We start from the raw sequence: 19,741 nt of genomic DNA, 5'->3' as shown, positions 1-19,741 counted from the left end.
TCATGGCTTCCTGAAATCATCTACTATGTCACTTTAGTCCTTCCTTTTTCAGACTATGGTCCTTAGTGATAGCAACAGAAGCTGTTTGTGAAAATAAGATACACCACACATACACACAGATAGACTTTTCTCCAAATTAACAATTTAATTCTTTCAGTGAATGAAGAAAATGTGCATATGTTTAGGGTCACATGTCTAAGGTATTAAAAAAGATGAAAATACTCTTTAGTTGGTATATTCTGTATGTATGTATATAGCCCTACTTATAAGTACATTACTCAAATCATGGAATAAATTTTGTACATGTGTATGTGGGGATGGCAGGGTAGGAATGAAGAAGAGAGAGAGAGAGAGAGAGAGAGAGAGAGAGAGAGAGAGAGAGAGAGGATTGCTCTATATATGAAAATGTATTAAAATTATTAAAATTGATGAATATTATGAGTTAATCAGTAATTCTTATTTTGTTTTAAAGTAGATTGCAGTAACCTCTTCCTGTACACTTTTGGACCTTAGAGATAATCAACCTTTGATGGTATTGTTCAAGAAACAGCAGCAAGCACTAAATAGTTCTGAATGTACAAATGACTAATCAAAGGTTCAGGGAACAGGATATGATTGGCAAATGTAATAGATTCTCCTAAAAGTAAATGGCTTCACTAATAGCACATGGATCCTTTCTGCCACAAGGAAGGCAGATTTGAGCCCAGCCTCAGAGAAGGCATCTTTTCGCAAAGGATTTTGCACTAAATCTATTAAGGAATTCTTTTATTTTTTTTTCTTTAAAAGTAAAGTGTTTCTCAAATTCATGCCTACCCATTTAGTATTCTATCCTTTCTATGGCCTTAAAATCATAACAGATATCATGGGATACTCAGAGGTATTGAAGCACAGGCACTCAGGCAATAACCAAAGAAGGCAGGAATTTCAATGTTTAATCTAAGCATCCAATTATTGAGGAAACGGTGACAAATGACCACTGAAAGTTGTTATAAGTTAGAGCAGAAAGAAACATAATTTATATGTCATAAATACTAGTATGTTTAGCTTGTGGAAAACATTGAGCCTTGCCTCTGTTTTACTGGGCCTGTTAGCTGTAAAAAAAAAAAAACATTTCTTATAATTATTTGCAAGGACTTGATTTAGATATTGATCATATTCCACACATTTCATTGACTTAAAATGCAACTGAAGAGTATTTAAAACATTCACAAAATTATATAACCATCATTATACTTGACTTTGGAATATTTTTCTCAGCTGAAAAAGAAATCTTGTACTAACTTAGTTGCCCACAGCCATCCTGAACTCTTACTCCCTTGGCTCTGGGCAACAGCTAATTGCCTTCTGTCTCTATAGATTTGATTATTATGGTCATTGATATAGTTGCAACCACAGTGTATGGGGTCCTTTGTGAGAGTTCTTTCACTCAGCATAATGCTTTCAAAATTTGTCAATGCTTTTACATGTTCTAATACTGAATTCCTTTATTAAATGCATGCCATCTATGCATAGTGTCTTTTATTTATGTTACCTCAGATAGATATTTGGTTGTTTTCATTTAACGGCTATTATGTATAATTATGCTAGGCATATATATATTTTATTTTCATTTCTCTGAGTTAGGTACCCCAAAGTGTGATTTCAAGAAGAGCAATTACTAATATCGACTAGATTTTATTTTATTACTGCCAGTGCCTTCTTACTTATGTATGGTCAACTAACTGTTATTTGTCTTTAAAAAAATATTTTGAAGACTTCCCTAATATGTAGGAAGCCTTGAGTTCAATCACTAACTAAACACACACACACACACACACACACACACATACTCTCTCTCTCTCCCTCTCTCTCTCTCTCTCTCACACACACACACACACACACACACACACACACACACATACTAATTAAAATCCACGCCCCACCTTTTCCTCATTACACTAGTGACATTTTTCCCTACTAGCCATCTGGCTTATTAAAGAAGTTTATTAGTAGCATTTATTGAGCATGTATTCAGTGGTGACAAAATAATACCCATATTCTTCATGTTGCTTTTTTTAAGACTTAAAAACTAAATTTCTAATCATATGTATGAGTGTGTCTGTGCTGAATACACAAATATAAATGCAAATGTCTGTGGAGGACAGAAGAGGGTATCAGATTTCAGAGCCAGGTAGTTGTAAGCTGTCATGTGGGTGCTGGGAACCAAACTCCAGTCCTCTGAGCCATTTCTCTATCCCCCGTAAGATGTTAAATATGTCAAATTATTGATGAATCACAACTTCTCTTGCATGTGTGTACAGCTATTGAGAAAGTTTGAAGATGAAATAAATATACATTAAAATTTAATTGATTGTCTAAGCTCACATAGCTAGTAACACTGAGAACCAAATTAGATCTGAATTCAGTCTGTCTCCAGGCCCTACATCATTAATCAGCAATTTCATTACAATAAAGACTCTTCATTGCAATAGTATCTAGCCAGGAGAGTTCTGTTTATGGCATAAAGAAATGACAGTATGGTTGTGACTCTGATAGATGTTCATGGTAGGGGTTCATCACTTGAGAAGAAGACAAGTAATGAGACGGATGGAGATATAAAAATGGCAAGCTAGAAAAAGTTTGCATACCATAATTTACCTTTTGAATGTCGGAGGTTTAACTATTTCATTCATAGTACATTCTTTTCACTGTCTGAAAATTAACCATTTTTTTGGTCATACTATAGCTTTGAAAAATAATTACCAATTGGATTTTATGTGATATTGATAATTAATATATTTTAAGATAGCTTATATCTACTCAAGTATATTTGTTACATTAATACTTGAATAATGCACAGACATTTATTTAACACACAGGTAGACAAACACTGTTCTGAGTTCCAAAAAACAATAGACAGTCACAGAGGCAATATGATAGACTTCCTGCCCTGAGTAAAGGCTTACCTTTTCTCTGTTTTCTTTTCCTTGTGGGCTATTCCTATTCAATTCCTTGAGTTCAAGTTTGGAGCAATGACTTTGGAAGTTTACATAATAAAAACGTTTAGCAGGGGTTGCGCTGTTATGGCATTAGGAAATGCCAGGTATATGTAGATATAAATTTTTAAAAACTTGTGGAGAAATACCAAAAGTTCCTAGCAACAGGAATTCAGTCTTTTGGCTCCTTTGCCTCTCCCTATCTGGTTTCTACAGAACATTGTTTTTGTGTTTTCACAATAGTAACGATGTAAACAAACAAGTATTCCTCAGAGTATTACTTGCAACATGAGAGTTATTTTTCTCTTTAATAGGTATGGAAAATAATCTATGTAATTAAATTTAGTATAATAATCAGGGCAATGCAGTCTTAGTATTTTATCTGTAGCTATTCTAGACACAACCCTATTAAATTAAAATAGCTACTCATTTTCCTTGAGGCTTTCAATTTTCAGAGACCTTTTCTTCATGAGGCTTGTTGACATGGGCACAGGGAGGTCAGGGGTTAAGCTGCCAGTGTTCTTAAGGACATTGTCATGGCACAATTCCCTCTGTTTACCATGCAAATAACTGAAAGAGATGTTCTTCAGGAAATCGTGATAATTTTATGGTTTATTTTATGATAAAAGATTCTCCAAAGTGCCTTGTGAGTTGGAAATAGGAAAACTGAACCGTATGCTGATGAGTTCAGCAGCTGTGTCATGAGGATCTGAGTAGATTAATAAGTTTGGACAAGAGTAGGTATCACGTTAGCTGTCCCACTATTATTAATTAATTAAGGCTGAATTTTGAATAGAGCATGCCAGGTGATATCTTACATTGTCAATGAAAGTTGCTCATAGCCCTATAGTTTTCTGTGCAATAATCAACAAAATTTAAACAAAGATCTCTGTCTTCCATTATCGAATTATCAAAGTGGCTTTCTCTTCATTATGGTATTTTTACTGTTATTTTTGTGCCTTAGTTAGTATATTAGTAGTGAAATGAAACCCACCCCCCAAGCCCTAAATGAATATCATAGATCTTAATTATGGAACAAAGATAGCTGAAAATGTATTGTATAATGAAAACTTTTCTTACATGTGTGGAATGTTATCTTTAGTATATCTTTGCTACTGGCATAGGTTTGTGTACTGAAGATAACTTCTTTCTTGATATTTGCAAGGCACTTTTATTTTCATTTTCTGTAAGTACTCTCGGTCACTACTGTAACAGCAAGTTGACCTTTATCTCCATCACTGGCCTTCGGAGGGAGTGGCTGTGAAGTGTAATGTAGCTAGCTATATCCATCAACTTAAAAAGGGATGACTACAGCTCATAGAAAGCAATGGTTAGTGTTTCTTCTAATGGGTTTCTCCGTCAATATTCATCCTTTCTAAGAACTTGGCCTACAGAAAGGGAACCACGCATGACACTTTAAATTCTACTTTTCAAGGCTGCCTAGTGAGAGTTTACAAATAAGGTGGTTTCTTTCAATATTGATAATATAAAATGTATTGTTACTATTACTACTACTACTACTACTACTACTGCTGCTGCTGCTGCTGCTGCTGCTGCTGCTGCTACTGCTACTACTACTACAATTACTACTACTACTACTACTACTACTACTACTACTACTACTACTATCACAGGAATTATTATTTTTAGAAGCATTGCATGCATACCACAAAAGACAATGTCAGCTACAATGCCTCATGTGCTGTCTACTGTGCTTATTAAGACAGAGTTTCTTAATGTCCTGGAACTATGTAGATTATGCTAACTAGCCAGAAAGCACAGGGATCCTCCTACCTTGGCTTCTCCAGAAAGAGCATTGCATTCTGCCATGTCCAGTCAGCTCTTAATCCATGGATTCCAGACAACTGAACTCAGTTCTTCATACTTAAGGTGAACCATCAACTGACTGAGATTTCAGCCAAGTCTAGACATAAAAAATTTAAAAAACGCTACTGTTGGAGAACAAATATTTTCAAACCTTTACAGTCCTGAGATGCCATGTAAAAATGTACTCTAAAAATACCTTTACCTCCAGCTGGGAGGTTTGAACAGAATATAATACAGAATGTTAGATGAAATGAATCTCGCTAGTAGGCTCCCTGTCGAAATTTTGGAAATATACCGACTACATGGTCACGACTCTACCAATATACTCTAGAAATTTTTATTTAAAGATACAGTTGTGGTAGTCAGGCAAATCTGGGTGTTCTGGAGGTCTGTAAAGCTTCCTCGCAGAGTGACATGGTGGCAATACTTAAGACAAAAAGCTTGGCACAGTTCTAGAATCCTCACCAGGTATTATGACTTTTGTTAGGATTGGTTCCATGAAGCCATTTCATGCGTTGCCTCAGCCTGGTGCCTCATTTTGCCCAAAAAGACTGGAGTCTGACATGCTTTTGTCTGTTATCGTCCCACCTCAGTGGGATAAAGTGACAAGTCTTTTGATGCACACCTTTTAATCTTAACACTTGGGAGGCAGAGACAGGCAGATCTCTATGAATTTGAAGCCAGTCTGGTCTACAGGGCAAGGTCTAAAACAGCCAGACTATGTAAACAGACACTACCTCAAAACAAACAAACAAAACTACTAATAAAATATCTTTTTTGTTACCGTTGTTGAAGTTTTGTGACTTAGGTTAGCTCTTGAGTCAATAAACCATTTTTTAAGTCCTGAAGTAGGAACATAGAGACACACACCCACAGACACACACACACACAGACACACAAACACACACACACACACACACACACACACACTACAATGTCAAGCACACTGGATTGAATTTTGTAGGCATGTCTTGTTAGGGTAACAGTTTTAGGATACTGCTTTGCCTTATTGTAGTTGCAGAAATTCACTTTCCTTGTACAGGAACATGTCCCCAGGACATAGCTATGCATTCTGTTTTCTGAACAGGAATCATATGGGTCTCAGGAGAGCAGACTTCCACAGGACTGTAGGGTGCATGCTCACTTGTAACCTACTGTAATGATTCTGTAAATCTTGTGTCATCTTGCTATTCTAGGAAAACAGAATCTGAGGCTTATTTATAGACCTTATTCCAGAAGAGTAAATAGAAACATAAATGTGTGCAGAGGTGGATGGGTGTGTGTGTGTGTTTGTGTGTGTGTGTGTGTGTGTGTGTGTGTATGTTTGTTTGCTGGGCACTTTATTTTATTTATGAAGGATAATGATACATTTGCTGTTATTTAAGATGGATTTTATGGGAGCCATATTAATAGTGATAAAAAAGCAAAACAACAACAATAAAACCACACACACACACACACACACACACACACACACACACACAACGTAAACAGATATGTAACAGGATCCACACTAAAATATGTTCCTTTGGGAAAGTTATTGCAGTGAGTGTAGATTTTGATCTTGTGTTTCTTAAAGCAATGCCTATTTTGTAGAACAACCAGAAGCCATCTGTCAGCTCTGTAGTTAATAGAAAAGCTGTGCTTTAAATATGCATTTGTAGTAAAATGCCAATTCTAGACTGTTTGGTAATCTCACTGACAATGTGGTTTGTATTTTTAAAAAGATCCCAACAAAATGCCCAATTTCTCCACAGACAGACTGGTTAGAACCTATTCAGGAACTTAGGTTAAAAAAATCAAATTAATTATTTCCAGTCTTTGGGAACACTTTGATGGCCTTGATGACTTACTGATCATCAGTGCTGACACATCAGACCAGTGACAGATAAAGTTACTTTTCCTCTTGGAATATAATGTGAGCACTTGGGTTAATGTAAGATAATGGGCAGCATGTATACACCAAGGGACTACAAACATTTTGTGCTGAGCTGAAAGACATAATATATCATTGTATTATAATGTTATATATGCAGTTTGTTCTACTATAATACATTTATCAGCCACCTGTGTCAGTATAAATTCAAGACCATTTCATAGCCCCAGTCTGTTAATACTAATTAACACTGCTACAAATTAAACTCGTAGTAGATTGGAGTAGCTTGAGGAAGTGACTGATATATAGCAACAAGGCAAGTGGGGGAGCTAATTATCTTGTGTTTATTTTTGAGGTTTTATTTTCATTGTAATTGTTCTTTCTTCCCTCTTCTTCCCTAACTTATACAAAATTCCCCTTTTCATTGAGTCCCTGCTGAGATCCTGGAGATTTGACTAAGGAACTGTCTGTATATAGAGAACTAAAATGAATGTTAACTGCACAAAAATCACCAAATAAGATACACTAGACCAAAGAATTCTTTAAAGAGAAAAAAGTTTTGCTAATTAGCAAGTAAAAGCCAAAACTGTACTTTTTTTTTTTTATTATTAACTTGAGTATTTCTTATATACATTTCGAGTGTTATTCCCTCTCCCGGTTTCCAGGCAAACATCCCCCTAATCTCTCCCCCTCCCCTTCTTTATGGGTGTTCTCCTCCCCGTCCTCCCCCCCCCATTGCCGCCCTCCCCCAACAATCTAGTTCATGGGGGTTCAGTCTTAGCAGGACCCAGGACTTCCCCTTCCACTGGTGCTCTTACTAGGATATTCATTGCTATCTATGAGGTCAGAGTCCAGGGTTAGTCCATGTATAGTCTTTAGGTAGTGGCTTAGTCCCTGGAAGCTCTGGTTGCTTGGCATTGTTGTACATATGGGGTCTCGAGCCCCTTCAAGCTCTTCCAGTTCTTTCTCTGATTCCTTCAACAGGGGTCCTATTCTCAGTTCAGTGGTTTGCTGCTGGCATTTGCCTCTGTATTTGCTGTATTCTGGCTGTGTCTCTCAGGAGCGATCTACATCCGGCTCCTGTCGGCCTGCACTTCTTTGCTTCATCCATCTTGTCTAATTGGGTGGCTGTATATGTATGGGCCACATGTGGGGCAGGCTCTGAATGGGTGTTCCTTCAGTCTCTGTTTTAATCTTTGCCTCTCTCTTCCCTGCCAAGGGTATTCTTGTTCCCCTTTTAAAGAAGGAGTGAAGCATTCACATTTTGATCATCCGTCTTGAGTTTCGTTTGTTCTAGGGATCTAGGGTAATTCAAGCATTTGGGCTAATAGCCACTTATAAATGAGTGCATACCATGTATGTCTTTCTGTGATTGGGTTAGCTCACTCAGGATGATATTTTCCAGTTCCAACCATTTGCCTACAAATTTCATAAACTCGTTGTTTTTGATAGCTGAGTAATATTCCATTGTGTAGATGTACCACATTTTCTGTATCCATTCATCTGTTGAAGGGCATCTGGGTTCTTTCCAGCTTCTGGCTATTATAAATGAGGCTGCGATGAACATACTTTTTAATTATACAGTCTTTCCTGCTTTGATAAAAATGTACATTTATAGCAATGACAAAAGGTTTCCTGGGATTCAAATATTTGCATTTTCTTTGTTTATATACTTTTAAGTTAATGATGATTTGAAAAATTTTTTACCATATATGTCAATATATTTGACATATTCTATATTAGATATATTGGCCACCTTATGAATTTTGATGTTACTTATGTGCACATAACCATGAAGTGATCTGTATCTTGGAACCTGGGAATTTATAGTACCAGTTCTAGAAGGAATTTTAGATTAAATCCCCCTTTTAGCTTTAGTGAGAGTTTAAAATAGCAATATAGCTATTTTGTCAATAAATTTGACTTTGCCTATGTTACATACTTCCATGTATGTATGTATGTATGTATGTATGTATGTATGTATGTGTGTGTATGTATGTATGTATGTATGTATTTGGACAAGGTCTTATTATATAGCCCTGGTTATTCTAAAACTCTCAATAAAGATCAAGGCTTAAAATCATAGAGGTTCAACTGGAATTAGAGGCATATGTCAGTACATCTTATTTCTTCTTTTATATCCTATGTTACAGAAATTTTGTGAGGAAGCTGTAAGGAATAACAATTACAGAGATTGAGAATTCATAGTTAAAATCGTATGCATGCTGACTACAGTAAGAGTATTAAAAAATTTTATCCTACTTGTAAGGTACCGTCCTTGACTATGAAAGGTTATATTTTTTCAGTTAGCACGTAAATGGATTACTTTATAAGAACCTTTATAAAGCGAAGAGTTCAAAATTAGTCCAAAGTCTGAACACTGATCAGCTGAATATATAAAAATCCTGTGCAAATGTCTTTCAATAGTGCTTGTGGAACAGGAAAAGAGATAGTTTATTTCGACTCCTGCTCAAGTCCAGATGAACAGTTTAATTCTTAACATTCTGATGCTTCTGATTGACAGGGAGTTCCTACTTGAGGGATTTCCAACTCAGTTCTCCAGTGTCTGGAAGATTACATTTGACTGTCCCAATATTAATAACCGGATTTGATCTTAGGCCTGACCAAGGTCAAGCAGACTGGCCAGGTCAGCCTGTTTGTCTGTGTGCATGCACTGTGACATCTACTCAGAGTGACAGGTAGAGGATGGGGGTGGGGAGGTGAGACAAGGGTGCTAACCTTCAGTTCACTAAAAGAAACCTCTTCCTGCTGAGAACAAAGAGCCCAGGGGCTTCCACCCACCTTTGCTTTCCCCTCCCCACTCCTTGGTGCTTTCAGTGATCAGACTATTCTCTAAGAAGTTGCTATGCTATTGGAGGAACGCATTTGTAGTAGACACAAAAATCATTTGGATAAAAACGCAGCCATATTCATTAACATTTTTGTTCATAATTTTCATCCAGCTTTAATAACATTTTCTGTGGGTTGACTTCGTTTGGCTGCTGACTCCACTGGCATTGTATCACCGCTCCTGAAAAGCACCCTGATTCTGCAAGTGCGTACATACCTCAGCCGCTCTAGAGACACAGTTTAAAAAGCTGTTAAAATAACTTTTGACAACCCACAGTTCCTAGTATGCTACCACAAAACACATCAAATAAACTTTTTTTTTTAAAACTTACATCTTTTGGAGTAAAAATTCCTAAGAAGCGATTTGGTTCCTAATTGATTTTCTACGTCAGTTGTTCATTGAATAGATAAGTAGTGCCTGTGATATTTGATTACAGAGCAAGGCACCCATTTAACCTTCTGTTCTTTCCTGGCCAGGATTTCAAATACAATAGAATGTTCTTCCCTGAGGCCCAGCAGGATTAGACAGCTAGCAGTAATCCCTGATAGGCTGAAATGGACCTGATAGAACTTCACCTCACTTGTTCAGGATTATACTCATGAATTTCAGCTCACCCAGAAACATTAACCCTTTGGGGACCTGGGCTGAGTGTTCTAAAACAGAACAAAACAAAGCATTAAATAAGCAGGAATCTTTTAGTTCATTTTTATTTTTTAAACCAAAATTTAATAGGAAATTTGATGCAAGAACACAGATGTGATTCACATTGTTTTCAGCAAAAGTCCGAATCTCCAATACGTTGGTCCCAAGCTTCACACTTATCTTTGTAAATATAATTTTGTTTAGGAACGTTATGAAAAGTTTTGGTCTGCATAATAGTTTTCCCTTACTGGTCATGCTTAAATCATATTGCGGAGGCAGAGGATAAATGACTTCATATAAAGTAGGCCCTCTATATTGTTGGTTAACTGGAACCAAAGCAAGTATGAAAATCCCCAAACCTCATTTCAGCCAGGGGTTTCCAATCTCTTCCCATTCCCTTCATTAGAGTAAATTCCATAGGTTTGAGTTTAATTTTCTCTCTTTCCCCTCTAGGGGATATGAAAATGAACTAAGAAATGGCCAAGAGGCAGGAAATAAGTGGGAGCAAAGAACTAGTAAAAGGTATAGTTAATCCACAAATTGGAAAGTCAGCCCCATGTTAATCAAAACATGAAAGGAAGGGCACATACCCTTTCAGTGCAGGTGGCAGCACTGGGCTTTATCAAGAATTTCATAATTTAAACATCGAAGTATGGGCATGACACTATTAGGCCATCAAAACGAGGTTCTTGCAGAGTCACAGGTTTGAAATGGGATATTAGTGACAGCTAAGACATTCTGGGGAAGGGTATACCCCCAATCTTTGTGGAAGTGATTATCTAGAACACTCTAGGTTTTTTGAGTTGACTCTCTAAATATTTATATTCACAAGTAGTTTTATTAATTATTGAAATAAGTAGTTCAGAGGACTTCCTGCCATAGGTTCATAGGTTGTAAGGGAAAAAATGTAAGTTTGAGAGACTTGACCTCCTGGTAATCAGTATGAATTCTTTGCCTAAGGTAATATTTCTGGGTTGTAGATAAAGTTAGCATCAATACATCAGCCTCCCTTCCACGATTGCTTTTGTTAGTGGGTCATCGATTCAGCAAATCATTCCTTAAAAACGTAATGCAGCAAATGAAATCACAATATAAAACATATTCCTGCAGGATATGTGAGATTGGTTATTCTTTTCTAGACCCCCTTCCCACAGAGACTTGTCAGCGTAGATCCAGAATGTCAGACAAGAGAGAAGTGGTTTCATTCCTGCTGTTTGGAATCTCAGTTGAATTGTTGGTATAAAGTTGAAAAGGTGCTGTGTCTTGTTTCCATTGGGTAGAGGAGATGAGCTTTCAGAGTAGGGAGTTGTAATTTAAAAATCAGTCTGCTATGTCTTTAATTAACAAGTCTGCTTTTACTTACTTTTGTGCTATTTTTTGTGTCTAATTTTCATGGATTTAGAACCAGAGATGATTTCTGTTGTTCCATTTAGGTGACATATTATTCCAATTAATTGGAAAAGTACTCCCTTGAGATGGATGGTTGGAGAGTGGGGCTACTTAGACTCTGGCTCTCACTGTGATCCTGGGATTTGCCCCTTTCTCCTGATAGGATTTTTACATATGCCGCCAGTGAGATGCCAGTTCTTTGTTGTCTGTTATAAATTCTATTGCATCAGCATGAAAAAAAAAAACAGAAATATTATACACGTGAACCTTTCACCCCAAAAGACACATAACAGATTGAAAAGCTCCAGACCAGGATAATAGGAATGCTTAGAGCCAGCATGGACCAGCTTGCAGATGACTGAAAAGCTGGTTTTAATAAATCTCCAAAGGAGAAGAATAGGAGCAGAAATTTACAGGAGTCTATGAAATAATAGAGGGATGCAGGGCTGGGTCATGTGCATCTTTGTACTGTGTGTTAGAACTCACGATCCTTCTATGTAAGGGGGAAACAGATTGAAGAACAAAGGAAAACTTGCTGTCCATTTGTCTGTCTGTTTGTTTTTCCCATTTGTTAATAAAAAACAATTTACCTCTGTGGTAATTAAGTTAGAAGATTTTGTAAAAAGTAATTCATCTTGAAGTCATAAGGACAAAGGATCCTTGAGGAGTCTCTTCTCTGATAGATGGGCAAAATTAAAACCATCCTCAGAGGCAACCATTTATGGTATTTTAGAGAAGGAATAGGTTTAGGTGTAGCAATGGAATGCTGTGTGACCATGCGAGTAAAGAGATAATGACTAAGTTGAAAATTCTGAAACAAATATATTGATTCTGCAAATATTATTCATATACTGTTGAAAATGTTATGATTTTTTAAAAAGCATTTTCTCCAAACAGGATGCTTTTAAATTACTATTTAAATGAACTTTAGAATATTTAAATTTGATTAATGCATGGCTTTTGATTTGGGACACCTAATAATTACTATATATATACATATATACACTAATAAATATATTTATATATTAATATATATATCTATACATGTTATATATGTATGTATGTTATATGTGTATACATACATGCTGCCATATATTCACATACATACACATATGTGTATGTATGTTAGCTGTATTTAGTCACATCATAACTAATGATATGTTTACTGTCTTATTTGATCCTTTCAATTATCTACTGAGACACATAGGACCATCCATGTTAGAAAATGGGACAATAAAAGGTCAGGTGGCTTACTCAAGGATATATGTGCATGTGTGGGTCTGTCATTCAAACCTAGACTTGCCAACCTGGAGACCATGCATTTACTCTTCTTCATAGCAGATTTCTGATGTTACCAGCCTGGATCTCTTGATACCTAAAATAGTCACAGGAAATTTCAGAAAGATATGGAGGAGAACAGATTCATTTTGAGGTATCTGTCTCTGAGGTAAGATTCACAGACGCAATCAACTTCAGAACTGTCTGGAACGTAACCATGCTACAAAGTGGATGAGATTTCACATGTGGAGTATAATATGACACAGAACAAGAGGGTAGTCATAGTAGAGTCGAGCCTGGCAGGGTTTGAGTAGAGAGATGTTGGGTTAGGAGGTGCAGTGGGCTTAGGGTGAAAAAGTGGTGGTTTGAGTCAGAAGAGAAGAGAGTTCCCTCCCACATTATGGATGGGTCATTATGTCTCTAGATGTTAGCCTTTTAGCAACCGGAGACTGTCATCAGCCATTGAGAACAGCAACACACAGCCAGGAGTCAGTGTATTTGATGGAGCTACAGCTCCTCTTTCCAGGTCAAACTCAGATCCGTGAAGAAGAGCAAACATTGCCTAACAAATATACATAAAGGCAACTCAGACTCAAAAGTAAACCACAGTTTCAGTAGCAGCAGAGGAGTTCATATTCTATCAATCAGGATAAAAAAATTAGTCTCAATATAAACTTCCAAATTAAGAGATAAGAGCTGACCATGTGGAACTACTTTATCTAAAATTTGTCAGAACCATACTTTATTATTCTATTTTTTAAGGTATAAAATATATGATAATATTTTCCAGTTAATTCCTAAGTGCTTTCATGAGTAATATTTTCTTTTGAGTTCACTTTCACCATCTTTTCATTTCCAGTATATAATTGTATATGTTATGTTTATTAAAGAACTAATGATAGAGGCATATTGATGTGAAGTGACATTATTTTCAAAATAACATTACAGTTTAGAAGAGTAATCCGTGTTATGGGGTATTTCAGAGTATATGACTAGTGGACCCTTTACTGGTAAATTACTAGTATTCACAACATTTTGTACATTTATAATCTAGTTAAAAGTAATGAAGTAACTATGCCATCAGTGCTATGTATATTTTATTTATTCAAACTCTTTTTAAGCCCAAATTAAATCTTTGGAGTTTTGCTTTGGAGTTTTTTGTTTGATTGTTTGTAAAACAAGATTTTAAAAATAGTCTTGAAATTGACCACAACCGTAAAACCCAAGAAAATAAAACAATGAAAACACCTTAGAATGCTTTCATTGATCAATATTAAAACTGAAAGGTACCTATGAAATAGGTATTGCATTTGAAGTATGACTTCTATAAGATAAAAACCAATCACAAAAGATGGGAGCACTTTCGGATCTATGGTTTTCCTAGACAGTAGATTATTGGAGAATTTTACATTGGCTAGTTTCTGGAGCTGGATTTTGAATAATGGGGCTGTCATCTTCATCATTCTTTCCTTTCAAAATGTAGGTAGAGGAGATTAAAATAATCTTCAAAGCAGGCACTATTCCACTGAGCTGGCCCTGATATGCACACTGCTCTCCTAATGCAGTATATTGCAGTTCCTAGTACAGTTGAGAGCTAAACGTCTGATCCAACTTAGACTCTAGATAGAAGCTTGAACCAGCCAGCACTGAAGACCATAATCATATCTTTCTCCATGTCTACCTCCTGAAATCACCAATACAATTGTCTTTTATTTGCTCATTTTTTAATTGCATAATGCAATCTGAACTTCCAGGGATTGTCTTGCACAGCCTTCTAGCATTAAAACGAAAGTGCACAAAAGATTATAAAAACTAGAAAAGGAGGAAGGGATGATCTGCTTTGCTCCTTGAGAATGCAAGACCATAGTGTTGCTAGTCGACTCTTCTTTTGTATCCTTGGTCACCTCAGTAGAGAAACTGAGGTCTCCGGATTATGGAAGTTGAGCCATTGTTTTGTCTTTCCTGGCTGAACCGTCCTGGGCTGGGGAGACACACAGTAGATCAGTGGATGCCTAGAATCTGAAGAAGGTCAAAATTATTCCTCTCATTTATAAAAAAGAAAACTGAAGTAACAGACACTAAAGACCAATTTTTAAAACATGTCGTCATCACAGTTTGAGGCACGGTGCCATGAATAACAGTGTAAAGAAAACGCACATTTTACTTTAGAAAATCTTTTTGCATGCTATTAAATAATTCATATGCTATTTCTTGTAGGGGGATTTTTTTTATCATCATTTCCAGATCGGAATTTCTCTTCCATAAATGACTCTGATAAAAGTCAATCTTCCAAGTGTTTTACAGCATCATGGTTCCCAATCCTCAGCAGGGAAGGCCTGGCTAATATGAGACACATGCTAATAAGACACTGATTTTCCATTTTTAATGTCCTATGCGATGCCAGATGATCTATCCAGCTAACCACTTTAAACCTTCCAGTAAAGGTTTGATAATAGATGTCATTATTGAATGTCCTCATGCATGCCCCTTTGAAATAAATGATCACCTATTAGAGGATAGAGACAAAACACATTTACTTGAACAAAATGTTTAATAAAGTACATCAGGACTTGTTTTTATTGGTACTAGTCTATGAATACATTATGTGTTAATTTAGGGCTTAAGAGTACTTAGTCATCCCAGTACTCCAGTCTCAAAAAGGCATGTACCTTATTATTATAAACCAACCTTTAATGTTTAGAACATATTTATAAAACATACTTGTCCTCTCCTTAAAACTGAAAACATCTGGTGCAGATTTCTGTTAAAATGTTATAGATGCGAGAACCAAGTAAAGAGGCAGGCTGCCATTTTGGATGGTGTTAAGCTGACTGCCTTCTGCACCAGCCAAACTGTGAAAACAAACAAACAAAAAGAGGCAGGGGCTTCACCAAGTTTAGTAACTGTAATGTGTTGTTCATTAAAAGTAATTCCCATATAGGCATTCTTAATTTTAATAAAGTGTAAGGACATTCTTTACTCTATAAATCTGGCCTAATAATTTTTTGTCCTTTCGCATAATTTACACTGACATTTGATGGGCAGCTGATTGGAGCAGGGTGACTTCCTTAGAATGAAAATTAATTATAATTTTTGCAGCCTTCGTTAGTCTGCTTTTGTAACTACTGTGACTAAACAGCAGGGAACTGGGCCTAAACTGCCTTGCATCACTGGATCATTTGCTGTGGATTCTCCCTTTTAAGATGATTGGACTCTTTCTTTGTATTCTCCAGGCCTACATAAAATGAGGATTTGTGATAAAAAGAAAATTTTTTGTGCTTTGAAATACACTTCGGTATGTATTTACACTGGCAACGACAGCATCATACTAATTTAGCAACACACTGAGTGGTCTTTGAAACATATTTAAGTACACAGATCCATTTTAGTCCTCTGCTTTCTATAATACCTAATGTTGCCTGAAGTTTTACAAATTGTTACATATGCACACGGATTTCTAACAAGGAGGAAATTACTGTTCAGAGGAGCAAGAATTGTTTGTGGTCCATTTTGAAACAGTGTGCATGATCATATACTGACAGCATTGGCTGCAGAGGGCACAGATTTGAAAAGAAACCAAGCCTGCTGACGAGGGATGATCTGGTTGATGTACAGAATGTGATTTCAGAAAATACCTCCTAAAGGAACAGCATACACAGGAGTACCTAAAGGACAAGGTGACTGTTTGCCAGAATATACTATTTGAATTTTCTACTGTGGCTTTTGTTGTACACAGAATACAGATATTGGTGTGTTTTCTAACAGAAGTTAAGAATCCAAGAGGATTCTGAGGCATCACATGAAGTTGGCTTTATTCTGCTTTGAAAATCCATTACATGAGAGTTTAGATTTCAGAAAATGTTGGAAACTACATAGGAAATAAAACCTTGTCAATAAGGTTTATGTCAACCATTAAAAAAACAAAACAAAGCAAAACAACAACAACAACAAAAAAATCTCCCATGCTTCCTGTTTTCCTCCAACAGTCTTTGAATTTTATAGCATTAGCAGTATTTTGTTAGATTCTGTAGGATTTTAATTAAATATTTCATAGATCCTCTTGCAGCCACTATTTTTTATGGCCAGAGTTCTGATTTTCATAACTAACTATCCAGGAAATGTTTTTTTCAGACTGTAAAGAATGTCTCCTGTTTTATAACACAATTCCTGTTTCTGTGGAGTATGAACAAGACAGTGTTTATTGTAGTAAGAAAAAAAAATAGTTGGCATGATTCTGCATAAGCGAAGACTCTCTGGGTTGTCTCAAAGTGTTAGCTGCCCATTTGCAGACAAACAAGCTTTTAGTGTGCAATTTAGGTCAATGGATTGAGGGGAGAAGATGTGTTTAGGTGACAGATTTTAAATCATCATAATATAAATATGCTTCCCTTTTTATCCGGAATTTGCTTTCTTTCAAGGTAATTTAGTGCTGCAGACATGCACTCACGCTTGTCTTTGTAATTTTAGGGATTAGGATAGTGAGGATTAAATGGTGACCCTTAATCTTCAATATCAACTTTAAGAGCAAAATATAATATGCAAATGGAACACATTCATTTTGTGTTTATGTATTTTAATCTCTATAATTTAGTTGTAAGAAGATGGAAAGCCATCTCTGCCTTATTTATTTTGAGTCCTAAAGCAAGATGCCATTAAGATCTTTATCCTTCTGTCTTAGCGGATAAATGTTTATCCTTTAGGGCTTAGAATACATTTTTTTAAAGGAACCTGATTTTAACATAAGAATGTCTTTCTGTCAAAGGAAGTTGACTGACCTGTGTAACAAGAGTCAGTAGTTGTTAAGCAGAGCCTCGAAGAAAATATACTTGAAATAAAAGTTGCTTTGCATTTAATTGTAGAAATCAGTAAATTACAATTTCATCAATAAAATGAATGTATTTCTGATGGAATTAACTTAGCTCCCAGTGTACTTTTCTCTTCTGGTTTGAATTTCAGCATGTGGACAGAAATGTCTTCTAAAGAAAACATTTATTAGGCTGAAATATTAAACTGATAGAAAAATCTGGGCCATATTCCCTTAAACAAATAAACAGGGGAGCTATGTTAAGCAAGCAGATCAAAAGAGAAATATAGTGTGAAAAACAGAAACAAAGGACCTCTGTGTGCCTCTGGCTTTTATAGAAAGAAGGTAGGGCTCTGACAGTTGACTTGGACTGCCTCTGGTTTCTTTGTTCATTTTCCACCTCGGTAGAAAAAGGTTTGCATGATCTCAGGATATATAATTGAAATTTCTCCCAAGTAGAATCAGTTTTTATTTGGGCTGTTTAGGGTGAATTAATGGTTTCTTTGGAGGTTTGTTTGCTTTTGCTTTTTGCTTTCTGCTTTTCTTTTTTGTTTTGGTTTTTCAAAACAGGGTTTCTTTGTGTATAGGCCTGGCTGTCCTAGAACTCACTTTGTGGACCAGGCTAGCCTCAAACTCAGAGATCTGCTTGCCTCTGCCTCTCAAGTGCTGAGTCAAAAGGCATGCGCCACCATTCCCAATGAATTAATAGCTTCTTATTAATAATTTAGTTAATTTTACATTACAAACTGTCCTTCAAGTTTTTCAAAAGTAGAAGTTAAAAAATTTAACTAATTCTCAAAGGATACCATGAACTTCTTCTCAGGCATTTGGACCCAACCTCAAGTCACAGATAAAGGGATTAAACATTTAAGCTAAATTTTCCCCCACTTTGAATTTGATTATTTATATAATTGTAATGCAAAGAATATAAGTGTGTTTAATAAGGTTTGGATTTCTGTTCCCATCATATCGTAAGGTGGCCATGACGTATTTCATTGTAATGAGTTGTGTTTCAGAATGCAATTGTTTTCACAGACCAACCTCAGGGAGAACTTAGAGATATCAGATAACCTTAGGGATATCTCAAGGATTTTATCATCTGACCATTTTCAATAGTCAGCTCAGTATCTTGACAAATGTCAGATTTTTCACTTCACCTCCCAGTTTCAGATTTAATACTTTATTGGAGCAAGTTTCTAAATCTCTCCTTCAGCTTTGACAATTGTCATATAAAATTATTATAGTACTTCTATAATAAGGTTTTTGTCAAGATTAAATGAGATAATGAATGGTATCTCTGTTGTGACTAGAACATAGCCGGTGATTCGATGTATAACATTTTTTAATAATTTTATTTTTCTTGGATTGATGTATAAATGGATCTTCCTTTTATGCTACTATATTAAAATGAGCGGATTGTAATTACATTTTTAAAAGGCAGTTTCTGAAAAGTTTTCATATTTACCATTGTCTCTTAAGAATCCATGAAGACAGTGGCCTTACCCAAGTGGAAGTGATACCGTGTTTCTTTTATTGAATTTATCCATTATCTGTCAGGCTAAATTTATACTTATATGCATTAAATTGAGTCAGACAGCATCTAAAAATCTACATTTGAAAGTCAGACACAAGTGTTTTTGGAAGAGGACAGTGTGGCATGACTTCTTAAATGAAGACACAAGATATTTTAATGTTTCTAGAGTTGAACAGGTCATTTAGTTACAAGTGAAGATCATGTTGGGAAGAAATGAGCGTAGTGTTTGCAAGAGCAAGGAATCTTTGAAAAGATACCAGTTGCTATTTTCATTGTTGTGTTTACTGAAACTTCTGTTTGTCCTGTCCTGGGTAGATTCATAAAAAGCCATCTCCGAGCTATAATCTCAGCACATGTAGTTTGTCTGGATCCCTGGGTACATATCATCATCCTCCAGGATAGGACTGAGTTTTCTGATGATTTTTCTCATAGTTATGTTGACCTGACCCGGACACGTTGGGGACAAAAATCTCCTTTTCTGTTGTTGTTGCTTTGTATAATTCAAGATACAAGTGGAGTTTTGAAAGCGATTCTGACATACTACTGTTCATTTAGCTGTCTAGGT

General features: G+C 36.0%; 1 protein-coding gene across 6 annotated transcripts in view; it reads left to right on the top strand.

Annotated features, from left to right (window-relative positions):
• Zfhx4 (zinc finger homeobox 4) overlaps window positions 1–19,741 on the top strand; it is a 189,075-nt gene that overhangs the window by 43,343 nt on the left and 125,991 nt on the right. The gene's annotated exons all lie outside the window — the stretch shown is intronic.

The sequence above is a fragment of the Rattus norvegicus genome, chromosome 2 (assembly GCF_036323735.1).
Source record: "Rattus norvegicus strain BN/NHsdMcwi chromosome 2, GRCr8, whole genome shotgun sequence".
Taxonomy (NCBI): Eukaryota; Metazoa; Chordata; class Mammalia; order Rodentia; family Muridae; genus Rattus; species Rattus norvegicus.
The sequence above is the reverse complement of the archived record's forward strand: the minus strand, read 5'-3'. Positions and strand labels throughout refer to the sequence as shown.